The sequence below is a fragment of the Aplidium turbinatum genome, chromosome 12 (genome assembly GCF_918807975.1).
Source record: "Aplidium turbinatum chromosome 12, kaAplTurb1.1, whole genome shotgun sequence".
Taxonomy (NCBI): domain Eukaryota; kingdom Metazoa; phylum Chordata; class Ascidiacea; order Aplousobranchia; family Polyclinidae; genus Aplidium; species Aplidium turbinatum.
Window position 1 is genome coordinate 21,993,343 of NC_137483.1, and position 19,389 is coordinate 22,012,731.

At 37.4% G+C, this 19,389-nt stretch overlaps 20 non-coding genes across 20 annotated transcripts; all 20 read right to left on the bottom strand.

Annotated features, from left to right (window-relative positions):
- Nucleotides 1-1,252: 1,252 nt before the first annotated feature.
- On the bottom strand, nucleotides 1,253-1,324 carry Trnad-guc (transfer RNA aspartic acid (anticodon GUC)). Its single transcript has one exon. It is a non-coding gene; the product is annotated as a tRNA-Asp (tRNA).
- A 672-nt stretch (nucleotides 1,325-1,996) lies between these two features.
- Trnad-guc (transfer RNA aspartic acid (anticodon GUC)) lies at nucleotides 1,997-2,068 on the bottom strand. Its single transcript has one exon. It is a non-coding gene; the product is annotated as a tRNA-Asp (tRNA).
- Nucleotides 2,069-4,100: 2,032 nt separating this feature from the next.
- Trnad-guc (transfer RNA aspartic acid (anticodon GUC)) lies at nucleotides 4,101-4,172 on the bottom strand. Its single transcript has one exon. It is a non-coding gene; the product is annotated as a tRNA-Asp (tRNA).
- A 671-nt stretch (nucleotides 4,173-4,843) lies between these two features.
- On the bottom strand, nucleotides 4,844-4,915 carry Trnad-guc (transfer RNA aspartic acid (anticodon GUC)). The gene has a single exon. It is a non-coding gene; the product is annotated as a tRNA-Asp (tRNA).
- A 672-nt stretch (nucleotides 4,916-5,587) lies between these two features.
- Nucleotides 5,588-5,659, bottom strand: Trnad-guc (transfer RNA aspartic acid (anticodon GUC)). The gene has a single exon. It is a non-coding gene; the product is annotated as a tRNA-Asp (tRNA).
- Nucleotides 5,660-6,499: 840 nt separating this feature from the next.
- Trnad-guc (transfer RNA aspartic acid (anticodon GUC)) lies at nucleotides 6,500-6,571 on the bottom strand. Its single transcript has one exon. It is a non-coding gene; the product is annotated as a tRNA-Asp (tRNA).
- A 290-nt stretch (nucleotides 6,572-6,861) lies between these two features.
- Nucleotides 6,862-6,933, bottom strand: Trnad-guc (transfer RNA aspartic acid (anticodon GUC)). The gene has a single exon. It is a non-coding gene; the product is annotated as a tRNA-Asp (tRNA).
- A 971-nt stretch (nucleotides 6,934-7,904) lies between these two features.
- Nucleotides 7,905-7,976, bottom strand: Trnad-guc (transfer RNA aspartic acid (anticodon GUC)). The gene has a single exon. It is a non-coding gene; the product is annotated as a tRNA-Asp (tRNA).
- Nucleotides 7,977-9,142: 1,166 nt separating this feature from the next.
- Trnad-guc (transfer RNA aspartic acid (anticodon GUC)) lies at nucleotides 9,143-9,214 on the bottom strand. The gene has a single exon. It is a non-coding gene; the product is annotated as a tRNA-Asp (tRNA).
- Nucleotides 9,215-10,054: 840 nt separating this feature from the next.
- On the bottom strand, nucleotides 10,055-10,126 carry Trnad-guc (transfer RNA aspartic acid (anticodon GUC)). The gene has a single exon. It is a non-coding gene; the product is annotated as a tRNA-Asp (tRNA).
- A 290-nt stretch (nucleotides 10,127-10,416) lies between these two features.
- On the bottom strand, nucleotides 10,417-10,488 carry Trnad-guc (transfer RNA aspartic acid (anticodon GUC)). Its single transcript has one exon. It is a non-coding gene; the product is annotated as a tRNA-Asp (tRNA).
- A 1,166-nt stretch (nucleotides 10,489-11,654) lies between these two features.
- Nucleotides 11,655-11,726, bottom strand: Trnad-guc (transfer RNA aspartic acid (anticodon GUC)). The gene has a single exon. It is a non-coding gene; the product is annotated as a tRNA-Asp (tRNA).
- A 672-nt stretch (nucleotides 11,727-12,398) lies between these two features.
- On the bottom strand, nucleotides 12,399-12,470 carry Trnad-guc (transfer RNA aspartic acid (anticodon GUC)). Its single transcript has one exon. It is a non-coding gene; the product is annotated as a tRNA-Asp (tRNA).
- Nucleotides 12,471-13,311: 841 nt separating this feature from the next.
- Trnad-guc (transfer RNA aspartic acid (anticodon GUC)) lies at nucleotides 13,312-13,383 on the bottom strand. Its single transcript has one exon. It is a non-coding gene; the product is annotated as a tRNA-Asp (tRNA).
- A 300-nt stretch (nucleotides 13,384-13,683) lies between these two features.
- Nucleotides 13,684-13,755, bottom strand: Trnad-guc (transfer RNA aspartic acid (anticodon GUC)). Its single transcript has one exon. It is a non-coding gene; the product is annotated as a tRNA-Asp (tRNA).
- A 971-nt stretch (nucleotides 13,756-14,726) lies between these two features.
- On the bottom strand, nucleotides 14,727-14,798 carry Trnad-guc (transfer RNA aspartic acid (anticodon GUC)). Its single transcript has one exon. It is a non-coding gene; the product is annotated as a tRNA-Asp (tRNA).
- A 1,584-nt stretch (nucleotides 14,799-16,382) lies between these two features.
- Nucleotides 16,383-16,454, bottom strand: Trnad-guc (transfer RNA aspartic acid (anticodon GUC)). Its single transcript has one exon. It is a non-coding gene; the product is annotated as a tRNA-Asp (tRNA).
- An 841-nt stretch (nucleotides 16,455-17,295) lies between these two features.
- On the bottom strand, nucleotides 17,296-17,367 carry Trnad-guc (transfer RNA aspartic acid (anticodon GUC)). Its single transcript has one exon. It is a non-coding gene; the product is annotated as a tRNA-Asp (tRNA).
- Nucleotides 17,368-17,667: 300 nt separating this feature from the next.
- Trnad-guc (transfer RNA aspartic acid (anticodon GUC)) lies at nucleotides 17,668-17,739 on the bottom strand. The gene has a single exon. It is a non-coding gene; the product is annotated as a tRNA-Asp (tRNA).
- A 970-nt stretch (nucleotides 17,740-18,709) lies between these two features.
- Trnad-guc (transfer RNA aspartic acid (anticodon GUC)) lies at nucleotides 18,710-18,781 on the bottom strand. The gene has a single exon. It is a non-coding gene; the product is annotated as a tRNA-Asp (tRNA).
- Nucleotides 18,782-19,389: the final 608 nt, after the last annotated feature.

Consider the following 19,389-nt stretch of genomic DNA (forward strand, 5'->3'; position numbering starts at 1 on the left):
TCCTCTCCTGTTCAACATATACACCTACGACTTGCCCCCCACCACCTCCAGGAAGTATGCTTACGCAGACGACCTGGCACTCCTGCACTCAGCAGGAAACTGGCAGTCAGTGGAGAGGAACCTCAGCCAAGACATGCAAACACTATCAGCATACCTCCAGAAATGGAAGCTACAGCTCAGCAAGCCAAAGACAGTGTCGGCGGCCTTCCACCTTAACAACCGGGAGGCACAGCGTGAGATAAACATCAAGATTGATGGGGAACGCCTGCCCTACTGTGCCGAACCTACATACCTCGGCATAACCCTGGACAGGTCACTCACGTACCGCCGGCACTTGAAGTCACTGCGCAAAAAACTATCTACACGCGTCGCACTTTTGAGGCGATTGGCGGGTTTCGGCTGGGGAGCTGGTGCTAAAACTCTTCGTACAGCTACCCTAGCCCTTGTTCATTCCACCGCTGAGTACTGCGCGCCGGTCTGGTGTCGTAGTTCTCACACCCACCAGATTGATACCGCCATTAACGACGCACTGCGTACTGTGACTGGATGCCTGCGTCCCACTCCAACGGACTGCCTACCCATCCTAGCAGGCATCCAACCCGCTGAGCTACGCCGTAAAGGAGCCACGATTTCTCTCGCTCGCCGCGCTTTGGACCCCGACCATCTCCTCCATGCAACACTCAAGAGACCACCACCTATAAAGCAGCGCTTGAAATCAAGACGCCCCTTTGTGCCTGCCGCACAACAACTCCTTAAGAACGCAGAAGAACTTAGTTTAAGTGCGGCACACTGGACGAACCACATGTGGAACACGGAGTGGCAAAATCACACCTCCACGCTCCGTGACTTCATACCCGACGCCGATCCCCGTCCACCAGGGATGTCCCTCGCAAGGCTTGCGTGGGTCAGGCTTAACCGCCTGCGAACTGGCGTCGGCCGCTTTCGTTCGGACATGCACAAATGGGGCCTGGCTCCTTCATCAGAATGCGAGTGTGGTGCCACGGAACAGACCGCAGACCATGTCATCCACCACTGCCTAACCCACCGGCCTCCACACGGTGCGCATGGTCTGAGAATCCTGGACGACGAGACTGCCGAGTGGCTGAAGATTTCCTGCCCTCCAATCTAGCCTGGAAAGATCGCTCATACGCCATCATCAACGTTCACAAGCAAACTTTGCAACCAAATTGAATGGTGCTTCGTCTCGCCAGGTTATCAATTGATCAATTTGACAAAATAACTTTGAATGTATCTCCCCGTCGGGGAATCGAACCCCGGTCTCCCGCGTGACAGGCGGGGATACTTACCACTATACTAACGAGGACTACGTGATGTCATGCAAGAGCTGGTAGAATAAAACGGAAAGGTTGTGTTTATCTCAAACGCATTCTTTTAAAAATATGAATTCTGTTTGTCATTTGCATGTGAGGTTCATTTTCTACACAGACAAAGCTATGTGTTTTGTGAATCCACAATTTTATTAACACTAAATTAAGGATAAATATATTCAAAATTGTTAATAATGTTTTAACGTTTTACAAGCAAACTTTGCAACCAAGTTGAATGGTGCTTCGTCACGCCAGGTTATCAATTGATCAATTTGACAAAACAAGTTTGAATGTATCTCCCCGTCGGGGAATCGAACCCCATTCTCCCGGGTGACAGGCGGGGATACTTACCATTATACTCACGAGGACTACGTGATGTCATGAACAGAGCTAGTGGAATAACACGGAAAGGTTGTGTTTATCTCAAACGCATTCTTTCTAAAATATGAATTCTGTTTGTTTTTTGGATGTGAGGTTGATTTTCTACACAAACAAAACAATGTGTTTTGTGAATCCACAATTTTATTAACTCTAAATTAAGGATAAATATATTCAAATTTGTTAATAAAGTTTTAACGTTTACAAGCAAACTTTGCAACCAAATTGAATGGTGCTTCGTCTTGCCAGGTTATAAATTAATCAATTTGACAAAATAACTTTGAATGTATCTCCCCGTCGGGGAATCGAACCCCGGTCTCCCGCGTGACAGGCGGGGATACTTACCACTATACTAACGAGGACTACGTGATGTCATGTAGGAGCTGGTGGAATAACACGGAAAGATTGTGTTTATTTCAAACGCATTCTTTTAAAAATATGTATTATGTTTGTCATTTGCATGTGAGGTTCATTTTTTACACAGACAAAACTATGTGTTTTGTTAATCCACAATTTTATTAACACTAATTTAAGGATAAATATAATCAAATTCGTTAATAAAGTTCACAAGCAAACTTTGCAATCATTCAATTCTCAATTGCAATTTAAGGTCAATTTTGATACAGCTCAGACTTGATAAAAGCATGGATTTTTTTACTTGTCTTTCTGTGGTCATTTCGCAATTACAGTTGAAGTATTGACATAAGTGCGTTTGGTGTGTGGTATTATCGTGAACAGATGTTGAAACGCGCCCACTGAATCGAAACAATGGTCCTTCGTCTCGCCAGGTTATAAATTAATCAACTTGACAAAATGAATTTTGAATGTATCTCCCCGTCGGGGAATCGAACCCCATTCTCCCCCGTGACAGGCGGAGATACTTACCACTATACTAACGAGGACTACGTGATGTGATGCAGAAGCTAGTGTAATAACTAGGGCCATTTTTATATGACCTTAAAAAATCAATAGTATGACTTTATTTTTTGGAAAATATGACTTTATATGACTTTATGTAAAAATCGTTTATTTTTACATACGAACAACGTCACTCACGGAACTAAAGAGTAAAACATACGCAACATAACAGTAATACACATCCATTTTTATTTTAAACCACTGTAGTAGTACAGTTTCATGTAGTGTGGAATGTTAGAGTCTTTGAAGTTACGATTTGGACGTAAAAATGACTTTAGTAAGGAAAATGAGCGCTCCACAGACGCTGACGTGGGTTGCCACTTCTGCAGTTTTGCATAAAGCGCTGGTGAAATGTCTTGTCTTTGTAGCTCCATAATTTGTTTCACATCGTTTTTGTCGAATCGCTTCTTAATGTAATTTTTGAGCTCAAGCGGATCTTTTCCGAAATCAAGGGCATTTAGATCAGCATGGGCCTCTTTGATGGTGTACGTACAACTTTCAATTTTGAGTATTAAGTTGACCTCAATGTGTGACCTCATAAAATATAGGTCTGTGACTGTAAGTGTTATGTAGGCTAATCCTACAGTTTGCCTTCGTTCAATCAGAAATTGCCTTACTTTCTTAGTGCTTAATTGCTTCACCGCTTAAATTGGTATTTTTTATTTAAAGTATACAACGGTATGACTTTATAACTCAAAAATATGACTATATAACTTAAAAAGCTGATATATGACCTAACCAGGAAAATATGACTTTATATGACTTCATAACTTTTTTAATATACCTCATAGGGATGCGGTTTTTGCGTTAAATTTGACTTCACGACTTACTGATGCATAGAAAAAAATATGACTTTAATGACTTTAAATGGCCCTAGTAATAACACGGAAAGGTTGTGTTTATCTCAAACGCATTCTATCAGAAATATGAATTTTGTTCGTCTTTTGGATGTGAGGTTCATTTTCAAGGTAAAATTTGATACAGCTTAGACTTGATAAAAGCATGGATTTTTTTACTTGTGTTTCAGTGGTTGTTGCGCAAATACAGTCGAATTATTCGCCAGGTTATCAATTATTCAACTTGACAAAATGACTTTTGAATGTATCTCCCCGTCGGGGAATCGAACCCGGTCTCCCGCGTGACAGGCGTAGATACTTACCACTATACTCACGAGGACTACATGATGTCATGAACAGAGCTAGTGGAATAACACGGAAAGGTTGTGTTTATCTCAAACGCATTCTTTCTAAAATATGAATTCTGTTTGTTTTTTGGATGTGAGGTTGATTTTCTACACAAACAAAACAATGTGTTTTGTGAATCCACAATTTTATTAACTCTAAATTAAGGATAAATATATTCAAATTCGTTAATAAAGTTTTAACGTTCACAAGCAAACTTTGCAACCAAATTGAATGGTGCTTCGTCTTGCCAGGTTATAAATTAATCAAATTGACAAAATAACTTTGAATGTATCTCCCCGTCGGGGAATCGAACCCCGGTCTCCCGCGTGACAGGCGAGGATACTTACCACTATACTAACGAGGACTACGTGATGTCATGCAAGAGCTGGTAGAATAAAACGGAAAGGTTGTGTTTATCTCAAACGCATTCTTTTAAAAATATGAATTCTGTTTGTCATTTGCATGTGAGGTTCATTTTCTATACAGACAAAGCTATGTGTTTTGTGAATCCACAATTTTATTAACACTAAATTAAGGATAAATATATTCAAAATTGTTAATAATGTTTTAACGTTTTACAAGCAAACTTTGCAACCAAGTCGAATGGTGCTTCGTCACGCCAGGTTATCAATTGATCAATTTGACAAAACAAGTTTGAATGTATCTCCCGTCGGGGAATCGAACCCCATTCTCCCGGGTGACAGGCGGGGATACTTACCATTATACTCACGAGGACTACGTGATGTCATGAACAGAGCTAGTGGAATAACACGGAAAGGTTGTGTTTATCTTAAACGCATTCTTTCTAAAATATGAATTCTGTTTGTTTTTTGGATGTGAGGTTCATTTTCTACACAAACAAAACAATGTGTTTTGTGAATCCACAATTTTAATAACTCTAAATTAAGGATAAATATATTCAAATTCGTTAATAAAGTTTTAACGTTCACAAGCAAACTTTGCAACCAAATTGAATGGTGCTTCGTCTCGCCAGGTTATCAATTGATCAATTTGACAAAATAACTTTGAATGTATCTCCCCGTCGGGGAATCGAACCCCGGTCTCCCGCGTGACAGGCGGGGATACTTACCACTATACTAACGAGGACTACGTGATGTCATGCAAGAGCTGGTAGAATAAAACGGAAAGGTTGTGTTTATCTCAAACGCATTCTTTTAAAAATATGAATTCTGTTTGTCATTTGCATGTGAGGTTCATTTTCTATACAGACAAAGCTATGTGTTTTGTGAATCCACAATTTTATTAACACTAAATTAAGGATAAATATATTCAAAATTGTTAATAATGTTTTTACGTTTTACAAGCAAACTTTGCAACCAAGTCGAATGGTGCTTCGTCACGCCAGGTTATCAATTGATCAATTTGACAAAACAAGTTTGAATGTATCTCTCCGTCGGGGAATCGAACCCCATTCTCCCGGGTGACAGGCGGGGATACTTACCATTATACTCACGAGGACTACGTGATGTCATGAACAGAGCTAGTGGAATAACACGGAAAGGTTGTGTTTATCTTAAACGCATTCTTTCTAAAATTTGAATTCTGTTTGTTTTTTGGATGTGAGGTTGATTTTCTACACAAACAAAACAATGTGTTTTGTGAATCCACAATTTTATTAACTCTAAATTAAGAATTAATATATTCAAATTCGTTAATTAAGTTTTAACGTTCACAAGCAAACTTTGCAACCAAATTGAATGGTGCTTCGTCTTGCCAGGTTATAAATTAATCAATTTGACAAAATAACTTTGAATGTATCTCCCCGTCGGGGAATCGAACCCCGGTCTCCCGCGTGACAGGCGGGGATACTTACCACTATACTAACGAGGACTACGTGATGTCATGCAGGAGCTAGTGGAATAACACGGAAAGGTTGTGTTTATTTCAAACGCATTCTTTTAAAAAAATGTATTATGTTTGTCATTTGCATGTGAGGTTCATTTTTTACACAAACAAAACAATGTGTTTTGTTAATCCACAATTTTATTAACACTAAATTAAGGATAAATATAATCAAATTCGTTAATAAAGTTCACAAGCAAACTTTGCAACCAATCAATTCTCCATTGCAATTTAAGGTCATTTTTGATACAGCTCAGACTTGATAAAAGCATGGATTTTTTTACTTGCTTTTCTGTGGTCGTTTCGCAAATACTGTTGAATTATTGACATAAGTGCGTTTGGTGTGTGATATTATCGTGAACAGATGTTGAAACGCGCCCACTGAATCGAAACAATGGTGCTTCGTCTCGCCAGGTTATCAATTAATCAACTTGCCAAAATGAATTTTGAATGTATCTCTCCGTCGGGGAATCGAACCCCATTCTCCCGCGTGACAGGCGGAGATACTTACCACTATACTCACGAGGACTACGTGATGTCATGCAAGAGCTGGTAGAATAAAACGGAAATGTTGTGTTTATCTCAAACGCATTCGTTCAAAAATATGAAATCTGTTTGTCTTTTGCATGTGAGGTTCATTTTCTACACAGACAAAGCTATGTGTTTTGTGAATCCACAATTTTATTAACTCTAAATTAAGGATAAATATATTCAAAATTGTTAATAATGTTTTAACTTTTCACAAGCAAACTTTGCAACCAAATTGAAAGGTGCTTCGTTTCGCCAGGTTATCAATTGATCAATTTGACAAAATAACTTTGAATGTATCTCCCCGTCGGGGAATCGAACCCCGGTCTCCCGCGTGACAGGCGGAGATACTTACCACTATACTAACGAGGACTACGTGATGTCATGAACAGAGCTAGTGGAATAACACGGAAAGGTTGTGTTTATCTCAAACGCATTCTTTTAAAAATATGAATTCTGTTTGTCATTTGCATGTGAGGTTCATTTTCTACACAGACAAAACAATGTGTTTTGTGAATCCACAATTTTATTAACACTAAATATATTCAAAATCGTTAATAATGTTTTAACGTTTTACAAGCAAACTTTGCAACCAAGTTGAATGGTGCTTCGTCACGCTAGGTTATCAATTGATCAATTTGACAAAACAAGTTTGAATGTATCTCCCCGTCGGGGAATCGAACCCCGGTCTCCCGCGTGACAGGCGGGGATGCTTACCACTATACTAACGAGGACTACGTGATGTCATGCAGGAGCTGGTGGAATAACACGGAAAGGTTGTGTTTATTTCAAACGCATTCTTTTAAAAATATGAATTATGTTTGCATTTGCATGTGAGGTTCATTTTTTACACAGACAAAACTATGTGTTTTGTTAATCCACAATTTTATTAACACTAAATTAAGGATAAATATAAACAAATTCGTTAATAAAGTTCACAAGCAAATACTACTTACCACCATACTAACGAGGACTGCGTGATGTCATGCAGGAGCTAGTGTAATAACACGGAAAGGTTGGGTTTATTTCAAGCGCATTCTTTCAGAAATATGAATTCTGTTCGTCTTTTGGATGTGAGGTTGATTTTCTACACAAACAAAACAATGTGTTTTGTGAATCCACAATTTTATTAACTCTAAATTAAGGATATGAAATATGAATTTTGTTCGTCTTTTGGATGTGAGGTTCATTTTCAAGGTAAAATTTGATACAGCTTAGACTTGATAAAAGCATGGATTTTTTTACTTGTGTTTCAGTGGTTGTTGCGCAAATACAGTCGAATTATTCGCCAGGTTATCAATTATTCAACTTGACAAAATGACTTTTGAATGTATCTCCCCGTCGGGGATTCGAACCCGGTCTCCCGCGTGACAGGCGGGGATACTTACCATTATACTCACGAGGACTACGTGATGTCATGAACAGAGCTAGTGGAATAACACGGAAAGGTTGTGTTTATCTTAAACGCATTCTTTCTAAAATATGAATTCTGTTTGTTTTTTGGATGTGAGGTTCATTTTCTACACAAACAAAACAATGTGTTTTGTGAATCCACAATTTTAATAACTCTAAATTAAGGATAAATATATTCAAATTCGTTAATAAAGTTTTAACGTTCACAAGCAAACTTTGCAACCAAATTGAATGGTGCTTCGTCTCGCCAGGTTATCAATTGATCAATTTGACAAAATAACTTTGAATGTATCTCCCCGTCGGGGAATCGAACCCCGGTCTCCCGCGTGACAGGCGGGGATACTTACCACTATACTAACGAGGACTACGTGATGTCATGTAGGAGCTGGTGGAATAAAACGGAAAGATTGTGTTTATTTCAAACGCATTCTTTTAAAAATATGTATTATGTTTGTCATTTGCATGTGAGGTTCATTTTTTACACAGACAAAACTATGTGTTTTGTTAATCCACAATTTTATTAACACTAATTTAAGGATAAATATAATCAAATTCGTTAATAAAGTTCACAAGCAAACTTTGCAATCAATCAATTCTCAATTGCAATTTAAGGTCAATTTTGATACAGCTCAGACTTGATAAAAGCATGGATTTTTTTACTTGTCTTTCTGTGGTCGTTTCGCAATTACAGTTGAATTATTGACATAAGTGCGTTTGGTGTGTGGTATTATCGTGAACAGATGTTGAAACGTGCCCACTGAATCGAAACAATGGTCCTTCGTCTCGCCAGGTTATAAATTAATCAACTTGCCAAAATGAATTTTGAATGTATCTCCCCGTCGGGGAATCGAACCCCATTCTCCCCCGTGACAGGCGGAGATACTTACCACTATACTTACGAGGACTACGTGATGTGATGCAGAAGCTAGTGTAATAACACGGAAAGGTTGTGTTTATCTCAAACGCATTCTATCAGAAATATGAATTTTGTTCGTCTTTTGGATGTGAGGTTCATTTTCAAGGTAAAATTTGATACAGCTTAGACTTGATAAAAGCATGGATTTTTTTACTTGTGTTTCAGTGGTTGTTGCGCAAATACAGTCGAATTATTTGCCAGGTTATCAATTATTCAACTTGACAAAATGACTTTTGAATGTATCTCCCCGTCGGGGAATCGAACCCGGTCTCCCGCGTGACAGGCGTAGATACTTACCACTATACTCACGAGGACTACATGATGTCATGAACAGAGCTAGTGGAATAACACGGAAAGGTTGTGTTTATCTTAAACGCATTCTTTCTAAAATTTGAATTCTGTTTGTTTTTTGGATGTGAGGTTGATTTTCTACACAAACAAAACAATGTGTTTTGTGAATCCACAATTTTATTAACTCTAAATTAAGAATTAATATATTCAAATTCGTTAATTAAGTTTTAACGTTCACAAGCAAACTTTGCAACCAAATTGAATGGTGCTTCGTCTTGCCAGGTTATAAATTAATCAATTTGACAAAATAACTTTGAATGTATCTCCCCGTCGGGGAATCGAACCCCGGTCTCCCGCGTGACAGGCGGGGATACTTACCACTATACTAACGAGGACTACGTGATGTCATGCAGGAGCTAGTGGAATAACACGGAAAGGTTGTGTTTATTTCAAACGCATTCTTTTAAAAAAATGTATTATGTTTGTCATTTGCATGTGAGGTTCATTTTTTACACAAACAAAACAATGTGTTTTGTTAATCCACAATTTTATTAACACTAAATTAAGGATAAATATAATCAAATTCGTTAATAAAGTTCACAAGCAAACTTTGCAACCAATCAATTCTCCATTGCAATTTAAGGTCATTTTTGATACAGCTCAGACTTGATAAAAGCATGGATTTTTTTACTTGCTTTTCTGTGGTCGTTTCGCAAATACTGTTGAATTATTGACATAAGTGCGTTTGGTGTGTGATATTATCGTGAACAGATGTTGAAACGCGCCCACTGAATCGAAACAATGGTGCTTCGTCTCGCCAGGTTATCAATTAATCAACTTGCCAAAATGAATTTTGAATGTATCTCTCCGTCGGGGAATCGAACCCCATTCTCCCGCGTGACAGGCGGAGATACTTACCACTATACTCACGAGGACTACGTGATGTCATGCAAGAGCTGGTAGAATAAAACGGAAATGTTGTGTTTATCTCAAACGCATTCGTTCAAAAATATGAAATCTGTTTGTCTTTTGCATGTGAGGTTCATTTTCTACACAGACAAAGCTATGTGTTTTGTGAATCCACAATTTTATTAACTCTAAATTAAGGATAAATATATTCAAAATTGTTAATAATGTTTTAACTTTTCACAAGCAAACTTTGCAACCAAATTGAAAGGTGCTTCGTTTCGCCAGGTTATCAATTGATCAATTTGACAAAATAACTTTGAATGTATCTCCCCGTCGGGGAATCGAACCCCGGTCTCCCGCGTGACAGGCGGAGATACTTACCACTATACTAACGAGGACTACGTGATGTCATGAACAGAGCTAGTGGAATAACACGGAAAGGTTGTGTTTATCTCAAACGCATTCTTTTAAAAATATGAATTCTGTTTGTCATTTGCATGTGAGGTTCATTTTCTACACAGACAAAACAATGTGTTTTGTGAATCCACAATTTTATTAACACTAAATATATTCAAAATCGTTAATAATGTTTTAACGTTTTACAAGCAAACTTTGCAACCAAATTGAATGGTGCTTCGTCTTGCCAGGTTATAAATTATTCAATTTGACAAAATAACTTTGAATGTATCTCCCCGTCGGGGAATCGAACCCCGGTCTCCCGCGTGACAGGCGGGGATACTTACCACTATACTAACGAGGACTACGTGATGTCATGTAGGAGCTGGTGGAATAACACGGAAAGATTGTGTTTATTTCAAACGCATTCTTTTAAAAATATGTATTATGTTTGTCATTTGCATGTGAGGTTCATTTTTTACACAGACAAAACTATGTGTTTTGTTAATCCACAATTTTATTAACACTAATTTAAGGATAAATATAATCAAATTCGTTAATAAAGTTCACAAGCAAACTTTGCAATCAATCAATTCTCAATTGCAATTTAAGGTCAATTTTGATACAGCTCAGACTTGATAAAAGCATGGATTTTTTTACTTGTCTTTCTGTGGTCGTTTCGCAATTACAGTTGAATTATTGACATAAGTGCGTTTGGTGTGTGGTATTATCGTGAACAGATGTTGAAACGTGCCCACTGAATCGAAACAATGGTCCTTCGTCTCGCCAGGTTATAAATTAATCAACTTGCCAAAATGAATTTTGAATGTATCTCCCCGTCGGGGAATCGAACCCCATTCTCCCCCGTGACAGGCGGAGATACTTACCACTATACTAACGAGGACTACGTGATGTGATGCAGAAGCTAGTGTAATAACACGGAAAGGTTGTGTTTATCTCAAACGCATTCTATCAGAAATATGAATTTTGTTCGTCTTTTGGATGTGAGGTTCATTTTCAAGGTAAAATTTGATACAGCTTAGACTTGATAAAAGCATGGATTTTTTTACTTGTGTTTCAGTGGTTGTTGCGCAAATACAGTCGAATTATTCGCCAGGTTATCAATTATTCAACTTGACAAAATGACTTTTGAATGTATCTCCCCGTCGGGGAATCGAACCCGGTCTCCCGCGTGACAGGCGTAGATACTTACCACTATACTCACGAGGACTACATGATGTCATGAACAGAGCTAGTGGAATAACACGGAAAGGTTGTGTTTATCTCAAACGCATTCTTTCTAAAATATGAATTCTGTTTGTTTTTTGGATGTGAGGTTGATTTTCTACACAAACAAAACAATGTGTTTTGTTAATCCACAATTTTATTAACTCTAAATTAAGGATAAATATATTCAAATTCGTTAATAAAGTTTTAACGTTCACAAGCAAACTTTGCAACCAAATTGAATGGTGCTTCGTCACGCCAGGTTATCAATTGATCAATTTGACAAAATAACTTTGAATGTATCTCCCCGTCGGGGAATCGAACCCCGGTCTCCCGCGTGACAGGCGGGGATACTTACCACTATACTAACGAGGACTACGTGATGTCATGCAAGAGCTGGTAGAATAAAACGGAAAGGTTGTGTTTATCTCAAACGCATTCTTTTAAAAATATGAATTCTGTTTGTCATTTGCATGTGAGGTTCATTTTCTATACAGACAAAGCTATGTGTTTTGTGAATCCACAATTTTATTAACACTAAATTAAGGATAAATATATTCAAAATTGTTAATAATGTTTTTACGTTTTACAAGCAAACTTTGCAACCAAGTCGAATGGTGCTTCGTCACGCCAGGTTATTAATTGATCAATTTGACAAAACAAGTTTGAATGTATCTCCCCGTCGGGGAATCGAACCCCATTCTCCCGGGTGACAGGCGGGGATACTTACCATTATACTCACGAGGACTACGTGATGTCATGAACAGAGCTAGTGGAATAACACGGAAAGGTTGTGTTTATCTTAAACGCATTCTTTCTAAAATTTGAATTCTGTTTGTTTTTTGGATGTGAGGTTGATTTTCTACACAAACAAAACAATGTGTTTTGTGAATCCACAATTTTATTAACTCTAAATTAAGGATAAATATATTCAAATTCGTTAATAAAGTTTTAACGTTCACAAGCAAACTTTGCAACCAAATTGAATGGTGCTTCGTCTTGCCAGGTTATAAATTAATCAATTTGACAAAATAACTTTGAATGTATCTCCCCGTCGGGGAATCGAACCCCGGTCTCCCGCGTGACAGGCGGGGATACTTACCACTATACTAACGAGGACTACGTGATGTCATGCAGGAGCTAGTGGAATAACACGGAAAGGTTGTGTTTATTTCAAACGCATTCTTTTAAAAAAATGTATTATGTTTGTCATTTGCATGTGAGGTTCCTTTTTTTACACAGACAAAACTATGTGTTTTGTTAATCCACAATTTTATTAACACTAAATTAAGGATAAATATAATCAAATTCGTTAATAAAGTTCACAAGCAAACTTTGCAACCAATCAATTCTCCATTGCAATTTAAGGTCATTTTTGATACAGCTCAGACTTGATAAAAGCATGGATTTTTTTACTTGCCTTTCTGTGGTCGTTTCGCAAATACTGTTGAATTATTGACATAAGTGCGTTTGGTGTGTGATATTATCGTGAACAGATGTTGAAACGCGCCCACTGAATCGAAACAATGGTGCTTCGTCTCGCCAGGTTATCAATTAATCAACTTGCCAAAATGAATTTTGAATGTATCTCTCCGTCGGGGAATCGAACCCCATTCTCCCGCGTGACAGGCGGAGATACTTACCACTATACTCACGAGGACTACGTGATGTCATGCAAGAGCTGGTAGAATAAAACGGAAATGTTGTGTTTATCTCAAACGCATTCGTTCAAAAATATGAAATCTGTTTGTCTTTTGCATGTGAGGTTCATTTTCTACACAGACAAAGCTATGTGTTTTGTGAATCCACAATTTTATTAACTCTAAATTAAGGATAAATATATTCAAAATTGTTAATAATGATTTAACTTTTCACAAGCAAACTTTGCAACCAAATTGAAAGGTGCTTCGTTTCGCCAGGTTATCAATTGATCAATTTGACAAAATAACTTTGAATGTATCTCCCCGTCGGGGAATCGAACCCCGGTCTCCCGCGTGACAGGCGGAGATACTTACCACTATACTAACGAGGACTACGTGATGTCATGCAAGAGCTGGTAGAATAAAACGGAAAGGTTGTGTTTATCTCAAACGCATTCTTTTAAAAATATGAATTCTGTTTGTCATTTGCATGTGAGGTTCATTTTCTACACAGACAAAACAATGTGTTTTGTGAATCCACAATTTTATTAACACTAAATTAAGGATAAATATATTCAAAATCGTTAATAATGTTTTAACGTTTTACAAGCAAACTTTGCAACCAAGTTGAATGGTGCTTCGTCACGTCAGGTTATCAATTGATCAATTTGACAAAACAACTTTGAATGTATCTCCCCGTCGGGGAATCGAACCCCGGTCTCCCGCGTGACAGGCGGGGATACTTACCACTATACTAACGAGGACTACGTGATGTCATGCAGGAGCTGGTGGAATAACACGGAAAGGTTGTGTTTATTTCAAACGCATTCTTTTAAAAATATGAATTATGTTTGCATTTGCATGTGAGGTTCATTTTTTACACAGACAAAACTATGTGTTTTGTTAATCCACAATTTTATTAACACTAAATTAAGGATAAATATAAACAAATTCGTTAATAAAGTTCACAAGCAAATACTACTTACCACCATACTAACGAGGACTGCGTGATGTCATGCAGGAGCTAGTGTAATAACACGGAAAGGTTGGGTTTATTTCAAGCGCATTCTTTCAGAAATATGAATTCTGTTCGTCTTTTGGATGTGAGGTTGATTTTCTACACAAACAAAACAATGTGTTTTGTGAATCCACAATTTTATTAACTCTAAATTAAGGATATGAAATATGAATTTTGTTCGTCTTTTGGATGTGAGGTTCATTTTCAAGGTAAAATTTGATACAGCTTAGACTTGATAAAAGCATGGATTTTTTTACTTGTGTTTCAGTGGTTGTTGCGCAAATACAGTCGAATTATTCGCCAGGTTATCAATTATTCAACTTGACAAAATGACTTTTGAATGTATCTCCCCGTCGGGGATTCGAACCCGGTCTCCCGCGTGACAGGCGGAGATACTTACCACTATACTCACGAGGACTACGTGATGTCATGAACAGAGCTAGTGGAATAACACGGAAAGGTTGTGTTTATCTCAAACGCATTCTTTCTAAAATATGAATTCTGTTTGTTTTTTGGATGTGAGGTTGATTTTCTACACAAACAAAACAATGTGTTTTGTGAATCCACAATTTTATTAACTCTAAATTAAGGATAAATATATTCAAATTCGTTAATAAAGTTTTAACGTTCACAAGCAAACTTTGCAACCAAATTGAATGGTGCTTCGTCTTGCCAGGTTATAAATTATTCAATTTGACAAAATAACTTTGAATGTATCTCCCCGTCGGGGAATCGAACCCCGGTCTCCCGCGTGACAGGCGGGGATACTTACCACTATACTAACGAGGACTACGTGATGTCATGCAAGAGCTGGTAGAATTAAACGGAAAGGTTGTGTTTATCTCAAACGCATTCTTTCTAAAATATGAATTCTGTTTGTTTTTTGGATGTGAGGTTCATTTTCTACACAGACAAAGCTATGTGTTTTGTGAATCCACAATTTTATTAACTCTAAATTAAGGATAAATATATTCAAATTCGTTAATAAAGTTCACAAGCAAACTTTGCAACCAATCAATTCTCCATTGCAATTTAAGGTCATTTTTGATACAGCTCAGACTTGATAAAAGCATGGATTTTTTTACTTGCCTTTCTGTGGTCGTTTCGCAAATACTGTTGAATTATTGACATAAGTGCGTTTGGTGTGTGATATTATCGTGAACAGATGTTGAAACGCGCCCACTGAATCGAAACAATGGTGCTTCGTCTCGCCAGGTTATCAATTAATCAACTTGCCAAAATGAATTTTGAATGTATCTCTCCGTCGGGGAATCGAACCCCATTCTCCCGCGTGACAGGCGGAGATACTTACCAGTATACTCACGAGGACTACGTGATGTCATGCAAGAGCTGGTAGAATAAAACGGAAATGTTGTGTTTATCTCAAACGCATTCGTTCAAAAATATGAAATCTGTTTGTCTTTTGCATGTGAGGTTCATTTTCTACACAGACAAAGCTATGTGTTTTGTGAATCCACAATTTTATTAACTCTAAATTAAGGATAAATATATTCAAAATTGTTAATAATGTTTTAACTTTTCACAAGCAAACTTTGCAACCAAATTGAAAGGTGCTTCGTTTCGCCAGGTTATCAATTGATCAATTTGACAAAATAACTTTGAATGTATCTCCCCGTCGGGGAATCGAGCCCCGGTCTCCCGCGTGACAGGCGGAGATACTTACCACTATTCTAACGAGGACTACGTGATGTCATGCAAGAGCTGGTAGAATAAAACGGAAAGGTTGTGTTTATCTCAAACGCATTCTTTTAAAAATATGAATTCTGTTTGTCATTTGCATGTGAGGTTCATTTTCTACACAGACAAAACAATGTGTTTTGTGAATCCACAATTTTATTAACACTAAATTAAGGATAAATATATTCAAAATCGTTAATAATGTTTTAACGTTTTACAAGCAAACTTTGCAACCAAGTTGAATGGTGCTTCGTCACGTCAGGTTATCAATTGATCAATTTGACAAAACAACTTTGAATGTATCTCCCCGTCGGGGAATCGAACCCCGGTCTCCCGCGTGACAGGCGGGGATACTTACCATTATACTCACGAGGACTACGTGATGTCATGAACAGAGCTAGTGGAATAACACGGAAAGGTTGTGTTTATCTTAAACGCATTCTTTCTAAAATTTGAATTCTGTTTGTTTTTTGGATGTGAGGTTGATTTTCTACACAAACAAAACAATGTGTTTTGTGAATCCACAATTTTATTAACTCTAAATTAAGGATAAATATATTCAAATTCGTTAATAAAGTTTTAACGTTCACAAGCAAACTTTGCAACCAAATTGAATGGTGCTTCGTCTTGCCAGGTTATAAATTAATCAATTTGACAAAATAACTTTGAATGTATCTCCCCGTCGGGGAATCGAACCCCGGTCTCCCGCGTGACAGGCGGGGATACTTACCACTATACTAACGAGGACTACGTGATGTCATGCAGGAGCTAGTGGAATAACACGGAAAGGTTGTGTTTATTTCAAACGCATTCTTTTAAAAAAATGTATTATGTTTGTCATTTGCATGTGAGGTTCCTTTTTTTACACAGACAAAACTATGTGTTTTGTTAATCCACAATTTTATTAACACTAAATTAAGGATAAATATAATCAAATTCGTTAATAAAGTTCACAAGCAAACTTTGCAACCAATCAATTCTCCATTGCAATTTAAGGTCATTTTTGATACAGCTCAGACTTGATAAAAGCATGGATTTTTTTACTTGCCTTTCTGTGGTCGTTTCGCAAATACTGTTGAATTATTGACATAAGTGCGTTTGGTGTGTGATATTATTGTGAACAGATGTTGAAACGCGCCCACTGAATCGAAACAATGGTGCTTCGTCTCGCCAGGTTATCAATTAATCAACTTGCCAAAATGAATTTTGAATGTATCTCTCCGTCGGGGAATCGAACCCCATTCTCCCGCGTGACAGGCGGAGATACTTACCAGTATACTCACGAGGACTACGTGATGTCATGCAAGAGCTGGTAGAATAAAACGGAAATGTTGTGTTTATCTCAAACGCATTCGTTCAAAAATATGAAATCTGTTTGTCTTTTGCATGTGAGGTTCATTTTCTACACAGACAAAGCTATGTGTTTTGTGAATCCACAATTTTATTAACTCTAAATTAAGGATAAATATATTCAAAATTGTTAATAATGATTTAACTTTTCACAAGCAAACTTTGCAACCAAATTGAATGGTGCTTCGTTTCGCCAGGTTATCAATTGATCAATTTGACAAAATAACTTTGAATGTATCTCCCCGTCGGGGAATCGAACCCCGGTCTCCCGCGTGACAGGCGGAGATACTTACCACTATACTAACGAGGACTACGTGATGTCATGCAAGAGCTGGTAGAATAAAACGGAAAGGTTGTGTTTATCTCAAACGCATTCTTTTAAAAATATGAATTCTGTTTGTCATTTGCATGTGAGGTTCATTTTCTACACAGACAAAACAATGTGTTTTGTGAATCCACAATTTTATTAACACTAAATTAAGGATAAATATATTCAAAATCGTTAATAATGTTTTAACGTTTTACAAGCAAACTTTGCAACCAAGTTGAATGGTGCTTCGTCACGTCAGGTTATCAATTGATCAATTTGACAAAACAACTTTGAATGTATCTCCCCGTCGGGGAATCGAACCCCGGTCTCCCGCGTGACAGGCGGGGATACTTACCACTATACTAACGAGGACTACGTGATGTCATGCAGGAGCTGGTGGAATAACACGGAAAGGTTGTGTTTATTTCAAACGCATTCTTTTAAAAATATGAATTATGTTTGCATTTGCATGTGAGGTTCATTTTTTACACAGACAAAACTATGTGTTTTGTTAATCCACAATTTTATTAACACTAAATTAAGGATAAATATAAACAAATTCGTTAATAAAGTTCACAAGCAAATACTACTTACCACCATACTAACGAGGACTGCGTGATGTCATGCAGGAGCTAGTGTAATAACACGGAAAGGTTGGGTTTATTTCAAGCGCATTCTTTCAGAAATATGAATTCTGTTCGTCTTTTGGATGTGAGGTTGATTTTCTACACAAACAAACAATGTGTTTTGTGAATCCACAATTTTATTAACTCTAAATTAAGGATATGAAATATGAATTTTGTTCGTCTTTTGGATGTGAGGTTCATTTTCAAGGTAAAATTTGATACAGCTTAGACTTGATAAAAGCATGGATTTTTTTACTTGTGTTTCAGTGGTTGTTGCGCAAATACAGTCGAATTATTCGCCAGGTTATCAATTATTCAACTTGACAAAATGACTTTTGAATGTATCTCCCCGTCGGGGATTCGAACCCGGTCTCCCGCGTGACAGGCGGAGATACTTACCACTATACTCACGAGGACTACGTGATGTCATGAACAGAGCTAGTGGAATAACACGGAAAGGTTGTGTTTATCTCAAACGCATTCTTTCTAAAATATGAATTCTGTTTGTTTTTTGGATGTGAGGTTGATTTTCTACACAAACAAAACAATGTGTTTTGTGAATCCACAATTTTATTAACTCTAAATTAAGGATAAATATATTCAAATTCGTTAATAAAGTTTTAACGTTCACAAGCAAACTTTGCAACCAAATTGAATGGTGCTTCGTCTTGCCAGGTTATAAATTATTCAATTTGACAAAATAACTTTGAATGTATCTCCCCGTCGGGGAATCGAACCCCGGTCTCCCGCGTGACAGGCGGGGATACTTACCACTATACTAACGAGGACTACGTGATGTCATGCAAGAGCTGGTAGAATTAAACGGAAAGGTTGTGTTTATCTCAAACGCATTCTTTCTAAAATATGAATTCTGTTTGTTTTTTGGATGTGAGGTTCATTTTCTACACAGACAAAGCTATGTGTTTTGTGAATCCACAATTTTATTAACTCTAAATTAAGGATAAATATATTCAAATTCGTTAATAAAGTTCACAAGCAAACTTTGCAACCAATCAATTCTCCATTGCAATTTAAGGTCATTTTTGATACAGCTCAGACTTGATAAAAGCATGGATTTTTTTACTTGCCTTTCTGTGGTCGTTTCGCAAATACTGTTGAATTATTGACATAAGTGCGTTTGGTGTGTGATATTATCGTGAACAGATGTTGAAACGCGCCCACTGAATCGAAACAATGGTGCTTCGTCTCGCCAGGTTATCAATTAATCAACTTGCCAAAATGAATTTTGAATGTATCTCTCCGTCGGGGAATCGAACCCCATTCTCCCGCGTGACAGGCGGAGATACTTACCAGTATACTCACGAGGACTACGTGATGTCATGCAAGAGCTGGTAGAATAAAACGGAAATGTTGTGTTTATCTCAAACGCATTCGT